Genomic DNA, 18133 nt, shown 5'->3' with positions numbered 1-18133 from the left:
GAAATCTTGCAACATCTCAGCAGACTGAATTTTTGTGGAATCTATTTTGGCCATATAAATCAGGTTTTATTTTATGGAATGTATAGACACTATCTTAGGACTTTTGTGACAGATTGGTGCATGCAGGTACTCACTGAATCTTTTACCCCATTGGCAAATTAATTAATTAATTAATTAATTAATTTCTTTTGTGACCACAAGGGTGTCTTATGGACATAGTGGGTGTGTGCAGTTTCCGTAGCTGCTTATTTGCATAGTGAGTACCATGGTTGATTTGTGGACTGATAAAGATTCAGAAGATGATTTTGAAAACATCCACCTGGAAGCTCATCTGTTATCAATGGAGAGAAATCCTCCTCACCCATTCACAGGAAATCCATTAGAAAGAAAGTTTAAAATGTCTGTACCCTAACATATGGGGAAATAAATTGGTTCTAAATTTGGAAATAGTTCAGTTGCTGAAGTTCTTACAAGCCTCTCCCTTTCATCTCAATAAATCTAGATAAAGAAGACCCTGAGAATCTTGCTTGGAAGAATTACTTTCACTTGTGGCAGTTGCCAGATGGCTTACCTTGGGGTTATTCTCCCTCTTCCTGCAAGGTTGGTGGGTTTTCAGGACAGCAACTGGTGCTAATGAGAGAGTGTCCTGGGTGCAGGAAGGGGGTTGCCAGTATGCACAGGGAGAGCTGGTCAGTTCCAGAGCGTTCCACAGCAAGGTGTACAACTTCTGTAGCTCAGGAGTCATGGTGAGTTTGCATAAATGTATGCCAAGGGCCATGTTCTAAAAATGGGTGGGCCCATCTTCCCAGTTTGGGGGAGAAAGGATCTAAGGGGGTTAAGGTATGCATTCTCCCTTTCAGCCCTGGGGTTCATAGAGCCACATTTCTAGATTTACGTAGTCTGGGGGACACCAGACATATGGTTCGCAAACTATGCTTTTGTTATCCCTGCTCTAGGGTGAAGTAGCTATGGCCTTCTGGCTGTTGTTAAACAACATCTCTCAGCAGGGTGAGGTTGCAACCAGGGGCATCTGCAGGGGCAGTCAATTGTAATTGCCATCTTGACTTTTTTAATCCCTTACAGGTGCCCCTGGTTCCATCTGAGATATGGAAGCAATCCTTATTTATTTCAAAGTGGCTTTTGCTCCTCATGGATTCCAGGGAGGTGTAGACAGACTGATATTCAAACATAATTCCCTAAAATTATAGAGTTATTAAGTCACTTCCTCGTGAGATGGGTGGTGTCCAAATTTGAAATATAAATAAATAAATAAAATAAAGAGAGAAAGGGTAGCTCAAGCTCAGATACTTTGGTCACCTAATGCGAAGAGAGGAGTCTTTGGAAAAGACCCTGATGCTGGGAAAGATTGAAGGCAAAAGGAGAAGAGGACGGCAGAGGATGAGATGGTTAGATAGCATCACTGAAGCAATGAGCATGAAACTGAGCAAACTCAGGGAGGCAGTGAAGGACAGGAAGGCCTGGTGCAATATGGTTCATGGGGTCACGAAGAGTCGGACACGACTTAACGACTGAACAACAACAACAACAATGGAGGGAAAAAGTAAGGATACAAGTAGCCAACGTAGGGTGTCCAATGTAAATGCCGAGTGAAATAAAAATCTCTTTAGGATTGAAAAGTTGCCATCGTATGGCACCGGTCAACCTTCCTTAGGGAAAACATTTGTGAATTGTACTTCCACTGCAGAATTCTTCTCTATGAGTGTGTCTCACCCTTTTCATTATGTTTTCCATTTCATCAAGGTAAGCAGAAAATGAAACTCCTGCAGGAACAGGAGAAGGGGAAGAATGGGGGACACTCATAGTTAGGTAACATAGCGTAAGTGTGAGAAGGAAAGCAGGGAGACAGAAACCCAGTTCAAACCAAGTCTGGACAGAAGATGGAGAGTTGGAAGGAGGAAAAAAAGGAAGGAGGAATTAGGAAAAGCATTAGGAGATGGGTGGAAGGAAATGTTCAATGAGTGAAAAAGCAGAGGTCATCTCCACCCAACATTCCTAGCCAGGTCCCATAAAGATCTCATTGATACATTCACATGACTAGGATTCATTAGTGTTAATCATGATTGGGTTTTTGGGTGCCAGTTAGCCCATTCATTTAATTTATGGTTAGATATACAAGGAATCCCCAATTAATGGTGCTTTCCATTACTGGATTCCTTGGACATGTTGACATCAGCAAAGGTTAGCCAATCACCTCTGTTTTGAACATATGGAGAATAGCAACCATCATGTTTTACATCTTGTATAAAATTGAATTTTGAGATTTGTGGCTACTTAATATGTTTCCCAATGTCTCAATTATCTGTCTGTCTGTCTATCTATCATTCCCGATCTGTATAGTTTTCTATGTCATATACATGGCTCTAGATGGCTTACAAACAGATAAAACAATATAAAACAGCCAAACAATACAACAATTAAGAACAATACAAACAATACCAAAGCATATAAAAACCATTCTAAAAAATCATAATTATATCTCAAATGGATTGCTATATTTATAGTTTATGCTGGTAACTATCTACAAGAATTTTGACATTCTAAAATCGCCGTCCGCAGCAGAGGTATCCATTAGGAGGGGACAACATTTGCAAGATGGCAGATGTTTTGAGGCTCATCTTCGATTGCATCACTCCATCTACATCTTGCAGAGGAGTGGAATGGACGGGGCAAGAACTCAACTTGATTAACAAGTTGCATTTAGTTAACATTCAGTTTGATTGATGAAATGCAGTTAGCATGTTTCCTCCATACTTACTTGTAATCCCCACCACCACATTATAAATTGCGATTTGATGGCAGTTTTTGGAGGGGCTTGTCATAAGTTGTCCCTTGGGCATAGACATGGATTGATCCCCTATGATGAATGTTAAGCCTACTCCAGCAAACAATCATGTATGAATGTCACAATTGTTTGCCTGTTGCAGCTGTCATTTGCAAATGACACTCATTGACAGGTTGCATATTCGAGGTATTTGTACTGTATGCCCAACTTAGCGATGAGCCTTGCCTCTAAGTGGCATATCTTTGAATGCATGTTCATGGAAACCTGTGAGGAGTGCAAAATGCAATATTACTGTAATACTGTTCTAGGGATATATGTGTAGAGGAGGATAATCTCTCGAAATCATAGGTGTCTAGCCCTTTTAATTGTGGGGCTACGTTTGCAACTGGAGGCTCAGCGAAACCACGTTTCAGCATGCTTGCTTTACAAACAGTCGTGGTGTTTGTCAAGGATTAAAAAATCTCTGGGCCTCAGTTTCACTGGGTTGGGTCTTGGAGACAGATGCCTCTTTCTGCAAACTCAGTTGCATCTCCATCTTTAATTTATCCAGCCTGTTTCATGCAATCCTTCTGACCTAGAACAAGGTCTCTTTCCTTCTTCAAACCTATTACTTAAACAAAGTTAAGATGAACTGGGGACTCTCATTTTTGAAAACCTTTCCAGTAAACCTGTGCTCTATGTATTCTTAACACTGTACGGTGGTAACGGGAAATCTGCGGCTGTCTAGAGATCAACCAGTTCCCATCAACCCCAGGCAGGGATGATGAGAATTGTAATCCAGGAATAGTAGGAGGGCTCTGTTTCAAACAGATGGGCCATATATAGCCCCTTGGCTGTGGTTGTGTTAGACCGCAACTCCCAGCATCCTCCACCATTGCTATCTTGGGTGGTTGGGAACCGGAGTTCTGCAACATCTGGAAAGTTGTCCATCTCCACCGTAGCAGGAAGGGACAAGTGTTTATTTCTTGCTTGTTTGTTGTTATGGTCTGTCAACTCTCACTCCTCATCCATGTGGATAAGTCCCCGCAGTTTTCTTGGCATCATTTTTGGAAGTGGTTTGCCCTTGTCTTCTTCCTAGAGCTGAGAGAGAGGGACTGGCGGAAAGTCATCCAGCTGGCTTTGGCCTAAAGTGGGACTAGAACTCACAGTCTCTTAGTTTCTAAGAGCCCTTAGAAGAATCTAAAGTCCAATACCATTAACCACTAAACCACACTGGCTCTTGCTTGGTTGTTGACTTGTGAGCAAAACCAACTGGAACTTCATCATCTCTTCCTTTTTCTTCCATAGGTAATGTTACACGTTGCCCCAGGGCGAATTCCCCTGTTGGTAGCTGAGGTAAGAAAGATCTTAGTTCATTTTATGACTGCTTACAAAAAGATTCTTAGAGGCTCACAGGTAGACAAGGGTTACTCAAATTAGTTCCCTTGCTATGCATTTTGGTAACTCCGCATTTGGATCAGAGAAATCCAGGTTCACATTTCAGTGGGGACCACCAAACTCACAGTCACCCTGTCCATATAACTTACTTTACAAGGTTGATGTGGGGATTAAAGAAACAATGCTCCTAGGGGAAAGATGAGCCATAAATCTAATATAGCAGCAGTAGGGTGATAGTATTAATCATAATAACATTTTCCAGTGCAAGCCTATGATTAGAATGGAGGTTTATACTGTAGCAGCCTGCAATGAACATGTTGGTGGACCTGAGATTTCCCCCCCCCTCTGTTTTTGGGGTGGGAACCTGAGTTCCTGTTTGTCTTTTTTTTTTTTTCTAATGTGAAGCTACAAGTTTAAGTTAACTCTTGACCTGTGCTGCTGATTTTCTGCCACTAGGCCTCCAAAATTGGGCAACATGGTCAGAGGAGGCAAGGGAAGGTAGTTTTAGAAGAGGACTCTGGAGACCCCCTGCAATCTCAACAGTGAAGCTAGAGTATCCTGGGTCAATGTTTCTGGTACATTCTGAGCTTGCCACAGGGCAAAGTCCCCCAACTCAGGGTCTCCAAATAAGTAAGACTTTTGATTTTTCTGAAGAATGCTAGGTTTTGATTCGGGGGGCCAGAGAGAAGAATGTTAATCATGCAAGAGCCACAGGTGACATGCAAAGTTGGACTTCCTATTCTCCAGTCCAGCAGTGGGGTTCCCCTGGGGCCAATGTTGGACTTTGTAATTGGCTTCTTAATAATGCTATATAGTCTGCATTCCGTGTGAGAACCACTTTTAAAATGGGAAGGGGAATGTTGAGGAAGAGATGGCCTTGGAGTTGATGCTCGGGGGGGTGTCAGCAAACTCAGGTGAATTGCACATCTGCAAAATTGATGGTGGGAAGAGATTATTTCGTGTTGGTTTCCATGGAAATGTTTTGGCAAGCATGCCCTCGCCCTCTCAGGCTCACTTTCCTGTACATTTCCTGTAGAAATCATGTGTTACATCTTTTTGTCCAAGAGACACATGTTTCATATTTTCCCATAACCTTCTCCTGACCCGTTTGGCAGAGGAGCAGATATGGGCTTGTCTTTCTCTCTCTCTCTCTCTCTCTTCTACTCTTGATTATAATGACTTACACAGAATGGAAAAATTATGTGTCACTTTTGTCTTCCCCCTCCTTTGTGTGTGTGGGTGTGCATTATTCCTTGGAACCCTAAATTGTTGTGAAAGGTCAGCCAAGATCCAGGCATTTGATGCTGCTCAGAAATTACTTCAGTTTAGCTTCTTGGTTTGGGCTGTTGCTTGCTCCCAAGTCTTTCCATGAAACATTTAAGGAGTTGGGGACTTGAGACAAGGTGAGCAAAACTTGCAATTCTCATCCCCAGAGATTGGAAGAAATGCCCTGATAGGCCTACTGAAGTTTTCGCTTGAAACTTTTCCTTTCTGCTGTTGGTGAAAGAGATGAACACCAAGGAAAAGTTAGATTTATAAGGTTGAGCTACAGCTTTGCCTTTGATGGGAAAACTCTTGGGAAGCCTTCTCCAATCTGGTGACCTCCAGATGTTTGAGGAATAGCACAACTCATAAGGACAATGCTGGTCCAGGAATTATGGGGTCCTGGATATACCCCAAAGTGGCCAAATTAGAGAAGGTTGGTTGGGAACTTCACCCAGCCTGACATTTGGTAATAATAGAAAGCATCTGATATTCTGTGGGTATAGATGGTGTCGCTCTTCCACTGGCATCTATGTGGAGGAGACCCTCTTGTTTCTGGTTTTGTAAATTAGAATGGGAAATCGGTTTCATTGTGGACCAGGGTAAAAACATCAGAGAGGATTGATTAATTTTTATGATGCAAATCAGCCTTCTCTAATGTGGGTGGGTTGAAGAGAGTTTGAGCTCCGAATAGGGAAAGACTCAGATCTACCATTTGAGATAATCTTGCTGCCACCTCTGGATATGGGCAGAATATTGCCCAACTAAAACTGAAGTATTTGCTCGCTAAAAAGCTGTGTATTTGGAAAGTTAAGTCTTAGAAAAAGAGGATTTTTATGTTCTGTTCTGCCTGATATACTTGCATTCAACGTCCTGAGCTTTTAGATTGTTATATACGAAAAGGGGATAGGAAAAAAAAGGGGAAACGAGGACCTATTGCGTATTTAGTTTAGTGTCTTGTTTAATACATTCAGATCTTATATACCAAACAAAAGCTAGCTATAGACCAATATTGATTTCCATTTTTACAAACATTAAAAGTTAATAGCTAACAATAAAATGGGGGGGGGATTAAGGATGTACGCTGCACCAAGTTTCTAAATAATCCTGCAAAGAAAACTCCCAGCAGCAGGGTGATTTTTTTTCTTCTAAATATAGAAGAGCCCAACCTGCTTTCTGCAGATCATGATAACCCTCGTTGAATTGTATGACATTCTTTGGACTCAGGGGTTTCATTTGAAAGTAGGAAGGAGTGAAGGAAATGTTCTTGTTTTCCTGCCACTTGTGGACTTGGGGGATTGTGGGGTTTGGAGTCTGAGGGGACAGAGGTGCCCAAGGGGAAGGAAAAAGTGGTCATGTTGATCCATGTTTTACCTCTGTGGGCTGAAATGTATTTGGTGACTTAGCAGCTTTCTGGTGTATTGATATGTTGTTCCCAGTAGTTCAGTGCTGCCAATGGTCTTCCTCGTTGGACAGGAGATCAGAAGATCTGGGGAGAGGAGACTTGACAAACAACCACGGAGAACCCTGCAACTCCATCCCACCCGTGAAAAATTTGAAAGAACCTTTGTTTCCTTCTGAATGTTTCCAGGATCTTTTCCCCAAGCCTGCAGATTGCAGGCCAGCACAACTGCAGAACAATGCAGAGAACCTGATCACATTAATAATACAGGACCAGCTAGTTCTTTGTCTGGCCTATCAGAGGTAGTGGCTTGTGTTTCTTAAACTTGGTAAGAATTATACATGAGTAATCCTCTTATAGGAGCAGTCTTGAGGTGGTCCATTGCACGCAAGCAAAAAAGTTGACTCTCCAGTGAATCAGGTTCTCTCCTTGCAGAGGGTCTCTCCTCCTCCTCCTCCTCCTCCTCCTCCTCCTCCTCTCTTGCACGTGTTCGGCTTGGTGCTTCTCTTCCCCCTTCGGGAGGTGCTCAGCTGTGGAAAACGTGGATGCCAGATTAGGTGTCTTCAGCACATGGACCCTGGATCAGATTACATTACCAGCCACTTAATTTGGTCTTTGCTTTTTTTCTAATTGAAAACCTGGGCCAGAGCAGAAATTCTAGATTGCTTAAGAAGAAAATGGAAAACCTTTGTGACTTCCCACATTTGAACTTGTTCTGTCCGTTCGCTCAGATTCTTCAGCGCTTGGTACAATTCTTGTGTGCCTCTTCCTTTCAAAAATATTCATTTTGGCAACCGTGATGGAAGCAATGCTTCATTTCCACATCTCACCTCATGATTGCTTCCAGAGAGGGTCATTGTCGTGCCAAAAAGTTTCTTCTGCATCCTGATCCATCCCACATGTTCTCATAGCCTCAGGACAGGACCTCCCACAGGCTTATATGATTCTAGACAGCACTTCCTTCTGAAAAATGGGTGCTACTGCCTGCTGGGTGCTGTTCTGAATAGAACTTTCCCCCGTCCTTAATACCTTAACTGTCCTGTATCCCACTTCCCATTCGTCTCCATCAGTATGGCCTGTGATCATGGTTGATGTAAAGGCAAACGCCTTTCTCTGTCTTTTTTCAACACGCACAGGCTTTTATTTATTTTGTTATTTTTAATTGGTGAAACACATATATGCGGCCACCCCTCTACTGAAGTCGCTCTGGACAACAAAGAAACATAAAAACGAAACTAAGTTTGCAATCCATTTGAGGAAAACCAAGTGGAGGCCCCAAAACCATTTCAGGATCAAGGTATCAGGCATCTCCACTCTCATGACATTTCCTTGCTCATTCTCCAGAGATCCTCTTTTTAAAAATTATCTCTCTTTCTTTTTTAAGCTCTACAAATCAGTTTTAATTTACTGGAGGGAGGGGGGAGTTGCCAGACATGCTTCCTTTCCACCTCACACCCCACTGTCACTTGTACAGGATCGCGGTCCAGGCCAAACATTTGCCTTTTCTGGGGTAGCTCTGCAAAGGGGGAGCCGTCGAGGGCCAAGTGTGCATTCTTGCATTTTTTGGAGCACAAATGTTCTTTGCTCGAAACATTCTCTGAGGTCATAGGCCAAGGGGGTGCTGTGTGCTTTCGAAAATATCTTCCCTTTTGAGGACAGTTATGAGATACCCCTATGGGGCAAGCTCCAGCTGGTGAGCCGAGGTACAAGGCTAATCCTTTGGTTGGTGTCTACTGTGTGCAAATGTGTCAGTTGATATTTAAAGGGACACACCTGTTTAGTTAAGGCTATTATATGCCTTGGAAAAGGGGGGGGGGATGGAGAGGGCAACGGGATGGTGGGGGTGCTCCATTTTTAATCAGACTTGGGGCAACTCTTTTCTGCAAGTTGTAGTAGAGAAGGTGGCATCGAGATTTGGGATTTTTTTCCTCCCAAACATTAGGAAGGGGCTGAAATTCTCTAATAGTCCAGGTGAAGGGAGTCATATATATCCAGCCTTTCATCACCCAGTGAGCTTCTATGACTGAAGGAAAACTTTCATGATACAGGTAGTCCTTGACTTATGGCCACAATAGGAATTGGAAAACTCGTCGTTAAGCATGCAGTTGCTAAGCAAGGCATCATGTGACCGCACCCAATTTTACAACATTTTTTGCAGCGGTCATTAAATGACTCACGTGGTTGCCCATTGATTTTGTTTGTCGGAAGCCCCCTGGGAAGGTTGCACGTGGTGATCACATGACCCTGGGATGCTGCAACCGTCGTAAATACATGCCACTTGCCGAGTGCCCGAATTTTGATCATGTGACCGTGAGATGGTTGTAAGTGCGAGGACTGGTCAGAAAGCAGATAGCTCAAAAGAATGTAGATACAGTACTCTAGCCGTGTTTCTCAACGTTGTCAACTTTAAGCCATGTGGACTTCAACTCTCAGAATTCCCTAGCCAGCATGCTGGCTGGGGAATTCTGGGAGTTAAAGTCCACACATCTTCAAGTTGACATGGTTAGGAAGGACTGGTGTATACACTACATGTGGACAAACTTTAGGAAGTTGTTCAGAATCTCTTTCTTTTTTCCAGGCCTTTTAATGCGACAACATTATATTTTGAGATAAATAGGTGTGTTATAGCTTAATGGGATTTTTATAGGTGTTTTTAATGGACCTTTTAAGCTGTGCAGAGCTAATAAGAGATAGATGGCATATCCATTTTTTAAATAAGTAACTATGTGTCTGTTCCCATGTGTGTGTTTATACACATAGACAAACAGATGCAGAGAGACAGAGATAGAAAAACTTCTATCTGTTTGTCTGTCTATCCATCCATCTATCTGAAATGTATTTTTCTCAACCCAACTCTGGTTTCTCATTAGAAAAAGCAAATATCAAAGATTATTTGCCTGCTGAATATTAAGAGGAGAAATACATCCATAAATTTCCCCATCAGTAACTACTTCACCCAGTTTGGTCACGTAAAGGTAGGCCATTGCAGGCCTTTGGTCTGCAAGTATGTTTGGGAACAAATCTCCTTTAAACCATCTCCTTGACATCATCTCTTTCTATCTGGACATTATTCTCCTTTTAAAAAAAACAGCGGAAGTTTGACATTCTCTACCAGTAGCACCCACATTGTTTTAAGGGGAAGGTACAGATCCTGGCCCTCCTAACTTTGCAGTGAATTTGGGTTAGAAATAAGATTTAACATGAATTGGAGCTTGGGTTTTCTGAGCAGGTGCAGGTATATGATCATTACTGCTATTCTAGAGAAAGAAGTGTAGCTGAGTCATAAAACACTTCCTTTGCAGGTAGGTTCCAAGTATCTCCAAGCTGGGGAAACCTTTACCAGAACCCTTGGAGGGCATCTCACCAAACCAGGGTTTGTCGAATAAGCCACAGTGGTTGGAAGGAAGGTAGAGCCCCTATGTGAGCCAGTCAGTTTTGATTTCTCTTGATGGAATGAACCAAAGATCTGACTCAACAGTTGAAGGTCCTTGACAGTGATCCATCCCAAGTGATTTAATGTTCTCTGAGCCCATAAGCTGGGTTCCTATCCACTTCTCTGCGACTTTGGCTTGTCAAGCAGTTTCAGAGGGATGAAAATCCATAACGGAGCTGTAAAATAAGGAGGTGATGAATGGGCTAATGGCATTTTTCTCCCTGACTCATGATAATCAGAGAGCTGAGTCCCATGTTTTAGGTTGATGGATTGCAGAAAAGATTTTTAAAGGTTGGCTTGGATTGTAGTTGAGAAGGGTCAGGCCCACTAACTAGACCTGACCCAAATCAACTCTGCAGGAAGGCTAAAGCTATTTTTACTGAGATTGGCTATAATAACAGAATCTTGCAAGTCAGGTTGTGCTGGGAGTTGAAGTCCACACATTTTCAAGTTGCCATGGTTGAGAAGCACTGCTCTACAAGAAGCTTCAAATGAAGTGAATAGTGTTTGGGAGCAAAGATTATTAAAAACAATTGGTTCCCCAGTGCTATTTAAAGTGTTGGTTTTAACTCATCAAGCCCTATACAGTTTGGTGCTAAGTGCTTTCAGGACTGTCTCCTTTGGTCAGAATAGGCTTGCCCAGTAAGAAGATCTTGGAGAAAATGCTTGTTGTTCCCTGCTACTCTTTAACCAGGAGGGCAGAAGCCAAGAAGATGTGCTTCTCTAGCCCCTGTGTTCCAAAGCAGCCTTGCCCATGGCTTAAAGTTGCCAGTTAGTCTCTGGCGTTGCTGGTCTTCTGGAAGCAGATCAAGATAGAGCTGTTCCAAAGGGGCTTTATAATTAGTTGAGAGAACACCATAGCCATGTTTCTGTTGCTTTGATCAGATTGTGGGTTTAAATGTTTGCATTATATCTGTTATGATGTTTGTAATTGGGTTCTTTTGCACCTCCAAGAGTCGTACAATTGCAAGGTGTAGAAACAAAATTAAATGAAGCTCCTCTAACCTTGTGTCCTCTAGATCTGTTGGACTACAGTCCTCCAAGTCCCCAACCATCTTGGCAATCAGCTTTGGAAAGCCTGGTGTAGACCATTCCTGTAAAGGAATGGACTGCTCAGAATGGAAAGTTGCTACCATTTTTATAATTCTGGGGCACTTTTATTTAATTTCTGAACATTCCTCCAGATGTCTTGATCCAGCATACTCACAGGCTGCCTTCTTACCATCTTTTTAAAATTATTTTAAAATTATTAAAAATTATTTAAAAATTATGTTTTGTTTATGTGGTGGTCCTACCCTTACTATATGCAGTGGTAGTTTCTTTTTGCCCTTCCACTCCTAAGAAGCCAATTTTAACTCCGGATTTATTTATCTGTGATTTTATATATATATTTATACACATACACACACACACACACACCTTGTAGTGGGACAATTAATCAGTTTGGAATCAGCATCTTAACTGAGATTATGGGATTGAAAAGCCCTAAGACGTCAACTCTAAATACTTTCATAGAAACTTAAATTACTGTTTCTAAGCCTGGTGTGACTTTGTCGTAGCAGCCAAACCAGTTCAGCTTGCCTTTTCCCTCGGACACAACCCTGAACGTGCCATAGCAGAAAAAGAAAAAAAAAATTCTTTTGACAAAATTGTGCAACTGTCTCCAAGCCCCAAACCTGCCTTTGCTACTTGTTTAAGCTGCTTTGTATATAACAGAATGTGAGGAGAGGGGTGTTGTTTTTTTTGTTTTAAAGACTGTGTTTAGTTATGGTAGAAAAATCTGTTTGCTTCCACACTCCTTCCAAACTTATTCAACTAGCATTTCCTGAATCTCAAACTAGATTGTGGTTAGATGAACGAGCCTTCGCCCATCCCAAGCCCATTGAAAATGTGCATTCAATGAAAGGATCTAAAAACATGTAAAATTCCAGGGGGGAAACTCTTTGAAAAAAATTGCATATATTAGATAAAAGATTATCCAAAAATATGTGCAGATTTTTTTTTTAAATCATGAAGCAGTGCAGGGACAGAAAGAAGAAACATAAGACTGGCAAACTGAACAATTGAAAATTGAGTCTGAGAGCTTTCCCTATTGTACTCTGGCACAAGGGTTTGAGACATCTTACCTAAAAAGTTAAGACACAACATTACAATAATTGAAAATAAAACTTCAAAACTTTTTTTCCAAAATACTTTGGTTTCTCTTCCAATTCTGTCATTCTTTTGCCTTTTAAGAAGCTTCAGAACTGAATTTAATACTCTTTAGTATTGTCTGTCTCAGCCTGCAGAGAATTTAACTCCTTTTTTTTTTTAAGGAAATTAAAATTATTAAAATTGCCTGGTCTGTCTGAGCTGATTCACATCCAATTTCTGTGTGGTCGAGTCTTGAGCGTCAAAAATCTAAAATCTTGCTTAGAGCCAAGGTGGGTAAGGGAAGATGTTAAAGATATATAAAACAAATGCATAACGTGGAAAATGTGGACCAAGCACAGTTTTTTGCCCTCTTTCACATTTTAGATTCTCACTGAAACTGAGCAGAGACCCAGGACGGAGAAAAAGGAACCACAGCTAGTGAGAACGTGAATTTTGCTGCTACTAAAATTTGGGTTGAATGTGGATTTAGTTGGATTTAAAACAGGTCTAGAAAGACTAATGGTTGGTCTGGTGCTTAATGGCTAATAGTTACTGGCTACCTTCTGAATCACAGGCAGCAGAGCTAAAGTGGTTGGAGAAGGACCAGTGGAAGAGAATGGTTTCTCTATGGACTTCCATGAAGAGAAGCAAAAATGGCAAATATAGCATATGCTTAGGACCATCACACAAATAATGTGACTTTATGTACTTGAGTCAGATGTCATGATGCTAGTAGGCCTTTGTGAGATGATGTCAAGTCATGTGGATTGTTTTGAGGTCATCCTAGCTAGTTATGAATGCCGCTAACTCCTGTCCATGCTCCTGAGCTTCCCTGGTGGGCCACTGTGGACCACAGAATACCAGACACGAAGACCATTTAGGACAATGTTTTTCAAACTTGACAACTTTAAGGTGTGTGCACTTCAACTCCTAGAATTCTGGGAATTGAAATCCACGCATCCTAAAGTTGCCAAGTTTCAGAAGTATTGATTTAGGAATTTTGTTAGGTAAAACAATACATGGGGGGGGGCGGGTATGCATACACAAATTAAGCATTCAGCTAGACTTGTGGCAAAGAGGCTTGAATATCTCGGCCCCAGATTGACACTCAACGAAGGCTTAATCCAGTGCAGCCACACACGCAGTTGCATCAAGAATTTTTGTTGAATTGTTTCATTCTAATTATTTTGGAGTAATTATATCTTTTAAAAAAATATGCTCCCCGTGCCAGCTAAGTCTTTTAAGCTAGGTTCCTTGAGATTTCCATTTCCTTATATGAAGAGCCAGAATAAAATCACCAGATAAGATGTAATTATATAATTAAGATAAGGAAAACTTTCTGGAAATATGAAAGGTTCCCCCCCTGCCCTCACCCAATTGATTTCTTCTTGTTCTCTTGCCTCTTCTCCTTCCTGGTGCAAATTGATGTAAAAATATGGTTCTATTTTTAAGAGTTTTAAAATAGCTGGGTCTGATATCATCTCGATATCAGGCTGTCTATTTCAGTCAACCAAAAAGTCGCTTCTCTTTCAGCAATGTGAATGGAAATAGAAATTTCTTCCAACCTTTGTTGTTTTATTTTGTTCTTTTTGGTTTCCTAATTTGGCAGGCTGAATATTTCTTTGCCGTTTGAGCTGGGAGAAAGGTAGTTTCATTTGTTGGCTTTCAAAGATCCACAAACGGAAGGATTTATTCTCACTGATGTGATCTTCATGACTTCCAGTGGATACGGCAAAGAAGCTAGAGATGCCCCATGCCCACATAGCTACACGTTTAGGTGCTGCCTCTGAATGTCATCTGCCTGGCCCTAAGGCATCTGTTCTTTAGGTGATGTGCAAGGTTGCACTTTGGAATTCAAGATTACACCCCAAATCTGAGATGGTTGAAGAGATTGAATGAAGAAGCTTGATGCTCAGAAAAGTGTGCAAAAGCAGAGATTCATTGAACTTTCTAACCACAATTAGATGTTGTAGCACAGAAAGCAGTGTGTGAGTTGCGGGATTATAGCAGTGCCTGTTGTGAAGGAGCCACCCACTGTGTTGTGATAGTGGTGGGATTTTTTTTGGCCAAGCTTGACCATTCTGGCATCACATCATAACACTTTGGTGGGTTTACTTCATGTGTGTCTTTTGTTTTCTTGCGTGGAGAAGAACTGAAGGAACATCCACTGTAATGGCAGCTGGACCACTTTATCTCTGTAAGTGACATAGGATCATATCCTGGCTAACAGCAAGAGGGATGGGGTGGGAGAACCCATCACTGGTGAAAGAGCAACCAAGTATGGAACTATTAGATAGCATTTGCTTACACTGAGATTTAATCCAGGTCAGCCTTTCAAATGCTCAAATTAATGGGGACAGTGTGCCCAAGTTCACACTTCCATAGTCCCTTGCCGTCAGCTCAAAACAGCTGGAGGCACCAAGCTGCCTTCTGTCACAATACAGTGGACATCTCTTGACCTTTGAAAGGAAAGAGGTGAAGGATCCAATTCCTTCAATAAGCCTCTCTTCCTTCAGGATCCCATTTTCTCTGCTTTGCTTTTGTTATTGCTGCTCCTGTTTTACCCTGATCTACCCTGAGAAGGACGTCTTCACTTTGCATTACATGGAGACGGTGGGGACGCTGTTTCTCAATAGTGAGCTCCTAGTTGGAGCGTGGGCCATTAGACCATCTGAGAAGACCAAACGCTAGTGCTACCCCTGGCCCTTTTACACATCAAAGTAGGATGAGAAATTCAGCTGTGTTTGGAGGAGGAGGGTATGCTGGTGGAAGATTTCAGGAGTTGTGGGGGATCGGGAAATGAGACTCACCTCCATTCTTCTTTAACAGGTTCTTGTGCAAAACTGAATGCCCTGCAATGCCCTCGTAAGCACATGCATTAAAGCAAAATAATGGTATTGACCTAATAAGAAAATACCCTGCACATTTTTTCTGTTCTTCAACCCAGTTCCAAGCCCGTTTTTCGGCAGAGTTGCTTCCAGAGCCAATTTCTACACTGCCACCCTTTTAGAGTTTTTGAGATGTCCTCAAGCCTGCAGAATTTTTCTTTAACACTCCCAGTGGCCATAGTTTATCACCAGTGAGGTGGCTTGTTTTCACACACAGTCCCATAAAAACGCCATACCATTGACTTCATGGCGGTTTTATGAGTCAAACAAGTCAGCCAAGTCTGGAGATTTCGTGTCATGCTTGCATAGGATACCTTTCATATCTCTTCCTCTTCCCAGCCTTGCCTAAATGTCATTTGGTACTTCTCTACAATGACATGAGACTGCAATACTTAGGAGCGGAGAAGGAAGAGCACAGGATCGAGAGAAAGAGAGAGACCAGAAATACTGTTTGGTTAAGTCCCATACCTTAATTTATTATCTATTAGATAACCTATAAAACTGGTGGATCTCTTGGAATAGGTTTGTTATGTATACTTAGCAGTTGAGTTCTTGGGGCTTTGGGAGATCAGTACTAAGGTATTGATCAAGTTTTGTACAGATGTTTTGCCCCAGTGCAATGGTTCAGATGGGTGTAGCAGTTCAGATCAGTTCAACATTTCAGATCAGTTGCACTGAGAAAGCTTTGCTGGGATGTGGGCTGACGAGTCTGCAAGAAACTTGATGACTATCTTGCTAGTTATCTTCTGAAGCCCAGAAAACCCAGCGACTAGGTGTCCATAAAACCAGATTTTATTTATTTATTCATCACACATTCCTTGATAAGCCCTTTAGAAGGACTGGAGCATTGTGTGCAAGGGTTGTGTCTGTTTTTCTAGAGTTTCAGATTAGTCCTTTTGCTGGCAATAAACCTAAATGGGCATTTTTGGATTTCAGCAAACACAATTCTCATGCTTGCTTGCTTTTGTTGTGGCTTCAGTTTGAAGTCTTCCTCAAATATTGACCCATCCCTTGGGATAAAATCACCTTTTATAGAGCAGGCATCCTAGGAGTATTTTTCAATGACTTCTTAAGTAGCATCTTGTTTCTCTTTGATTTCTGTGATGTTTTTCCCTAGCTTCATTTCTTTCTTCCCCTTATCGTCCTTCTTAAAAAAGATGCATTTTTGAAGCCTTATCTCAGAGAGTTATTCCTGTGATTTGATGCACCCTGCAGATAGAATGTTAGCATGTCAAGGAGAGAAGCTAAGGTGGTCATTTTAGCTGCATTGCTGGATTTCTGTGCAGGGGATATTTCTCAGTGGAGAATGTCCCATTTGCCATTTGAAGGCACGCAAAGCTGTTTATGCTGATAGACTTGTAAGACTTAAAATCATGGGAATATCTAGATTAAAGATTGCATAATGTGTGTGTGTGTGTGCGCGAAAGAGAACAGAAAATCACATGGGTTTATGGAAGAATGCGACTGATAGCAGCACCTTTCCCCTTTCTGTGTAGGTGTTTTGAACACACATCCCATCATCCCTGACTGCTAGCCATGGTGGGTGATATAGTCCAGAACATCTGGAGGGACCAAGTCTGGGGAAGGGTTGGGTGGAACCTAGCTAATCCTTGTTCAGGTTGCCTTAGAAACCTCAAAGGTGCACATGGATTACTTACTTATTTATTTATTTTTTTAGCAGCTGAAAGTGGCACAAAGCGAGGGACCTCTCTCAGAAAGGTGGCTTTTTCAGTAAAATGAGTTGCAGGCGGGGAAGAGTCAAGGACAAAAGGATTTGGGGACACACCCTGCTGTGGAAAGAATTGGTTAGCTCAGTGTTTCTCAACCTCAACAGCTTTAAGATGTGTGGACTTCAACCCCCAGAGTTTCCCAGCCAGCATTTGTAGACTTCAACCCCCAGAATTCCCCAGCCAGCATGCTGGCTGGGGGATTCTGGAAGTTGAAGTCCACACATCTTGAAGTTGCTACGGTTGAGGAACCCTGAACGTGCAGCAGAACAAGATGGTTTCATGATGTCTTCTGTCCTCCCCAGATGTAGCTCTTTTAGGAATCTGTGCCTGGTGAGCCACGTTGAAGCCTGCTCCGAAGGCCGGCCTGCCCTCCCAAGCTTTAAATCAAGGCAGGGCTTCCTGAGATTCAGAAATGACGTGGTCCTTCTCTCTCCCTCCCTCTCTGTCTCTCCCCCTTTCCCTTTCTGTTTGCTACGGACGTTTCCATTTGATTGCAGTTTCTTAATTGCATTTAACAGTGATCCCCGCTGGTTCTCCATTCAGCGCGCCTGTTGTGTGTTCAATGGAACGGCATGGGGACCGTCGGAGGGTCTGGAATGGAGTTACCTTTAGTCCAGTGTACCTGTCATGGTAAGCGGCACCACACAGGACTAGCCTGGCTTTTTAACCCTCGAGGCCTCCACGTGTGCATCAGGGACCCCCGTCCCCCTCCCTGTGTCCCTGGCCCCTTCCCTCCCCTTTCGCTCGGACGCAGCTTTTGCACCAGTGAATATATTGCTCTGTGTGTGGTTCTCCTCCTCCTTTTGGATGGCGTGGGCTTCCTCCTCCCCCCAGAGCCACCTTGACGTCTCCTTTGGCCTTGGGCACCTTCAGTTGCATGGGGACCCTGGGGCTAGGTCCACGCCCTGTGCAAAGGCTTCACCAACCCGGCTTAGATCCTACGTTTTTCGCTTGCGTGGACCTGGCCAGTGGCTTCTGGATGCAATGAACGTGCCACAGCTTAACCCGCCTTCAACGACCACGAGGTCTACTTTGCTTGCTGTCCTTGAATTCCAAGAACAAGCCTAAATAAGCAGAGGCAGGTATTATGATATTAAGATGAAG

At 42.5% G+C, this 18133-nt stretch overlaps 1 protein-coding gene across 10 annotated transcripts in view; it reads left to right on the top strand.

Annotated features, from left to right (window-relative positions):
- HIC2 (HIC ZBTB transcriptional repressor 2) overlaps positions 1–18133 on the top strand; it is an 80935-nt gene that overhangs the window by 41340 nt on the left and 21462 nt on the right. For 5 of the 10 annotated variants that reach the window (XM_088135373.1, XM_088135371.1, XM_025172917.2 and 2 more), the window contains exons 2-3: positions 4091–4138; positions 17548–17659. The exons of 1 other annotated variant lie outside the window; for it this stretch is intronic. The gene's annotated coding sequence lies outside the window, so the exon portion shown is untranslated. The remainder of the gene's footprint in view (positions 1–4090; positions 4139–17547; positions 17660–18133) is intronic. 4 more of the 10 variants (XM_088135376.1, XM_088135374.1, XM_025172920.2 and 1 more) reach the window with 1 other exon arrangement.

The sequence above is a fragment of the Python bivittatus genome, unplaced genomic scaffold (genome assembly GCF_059951505.1).
Source record: "Python bivittatus isolate LINGU-HERP-01145 unplaced genomic scaffold, Pbiv_v1 ctg000100_np1212, whole genome shotgun sequence".
In the NCBI taxonomy this organism is placed as follows: Eukaryota; Metazoa; Chordata; class Lepidosauria; order Squamata; family Pythonidae; genus Python; species Python bivittatus.
This window is presented reverse-complemented; position numbering and strand designations above follow the sequence as displayed.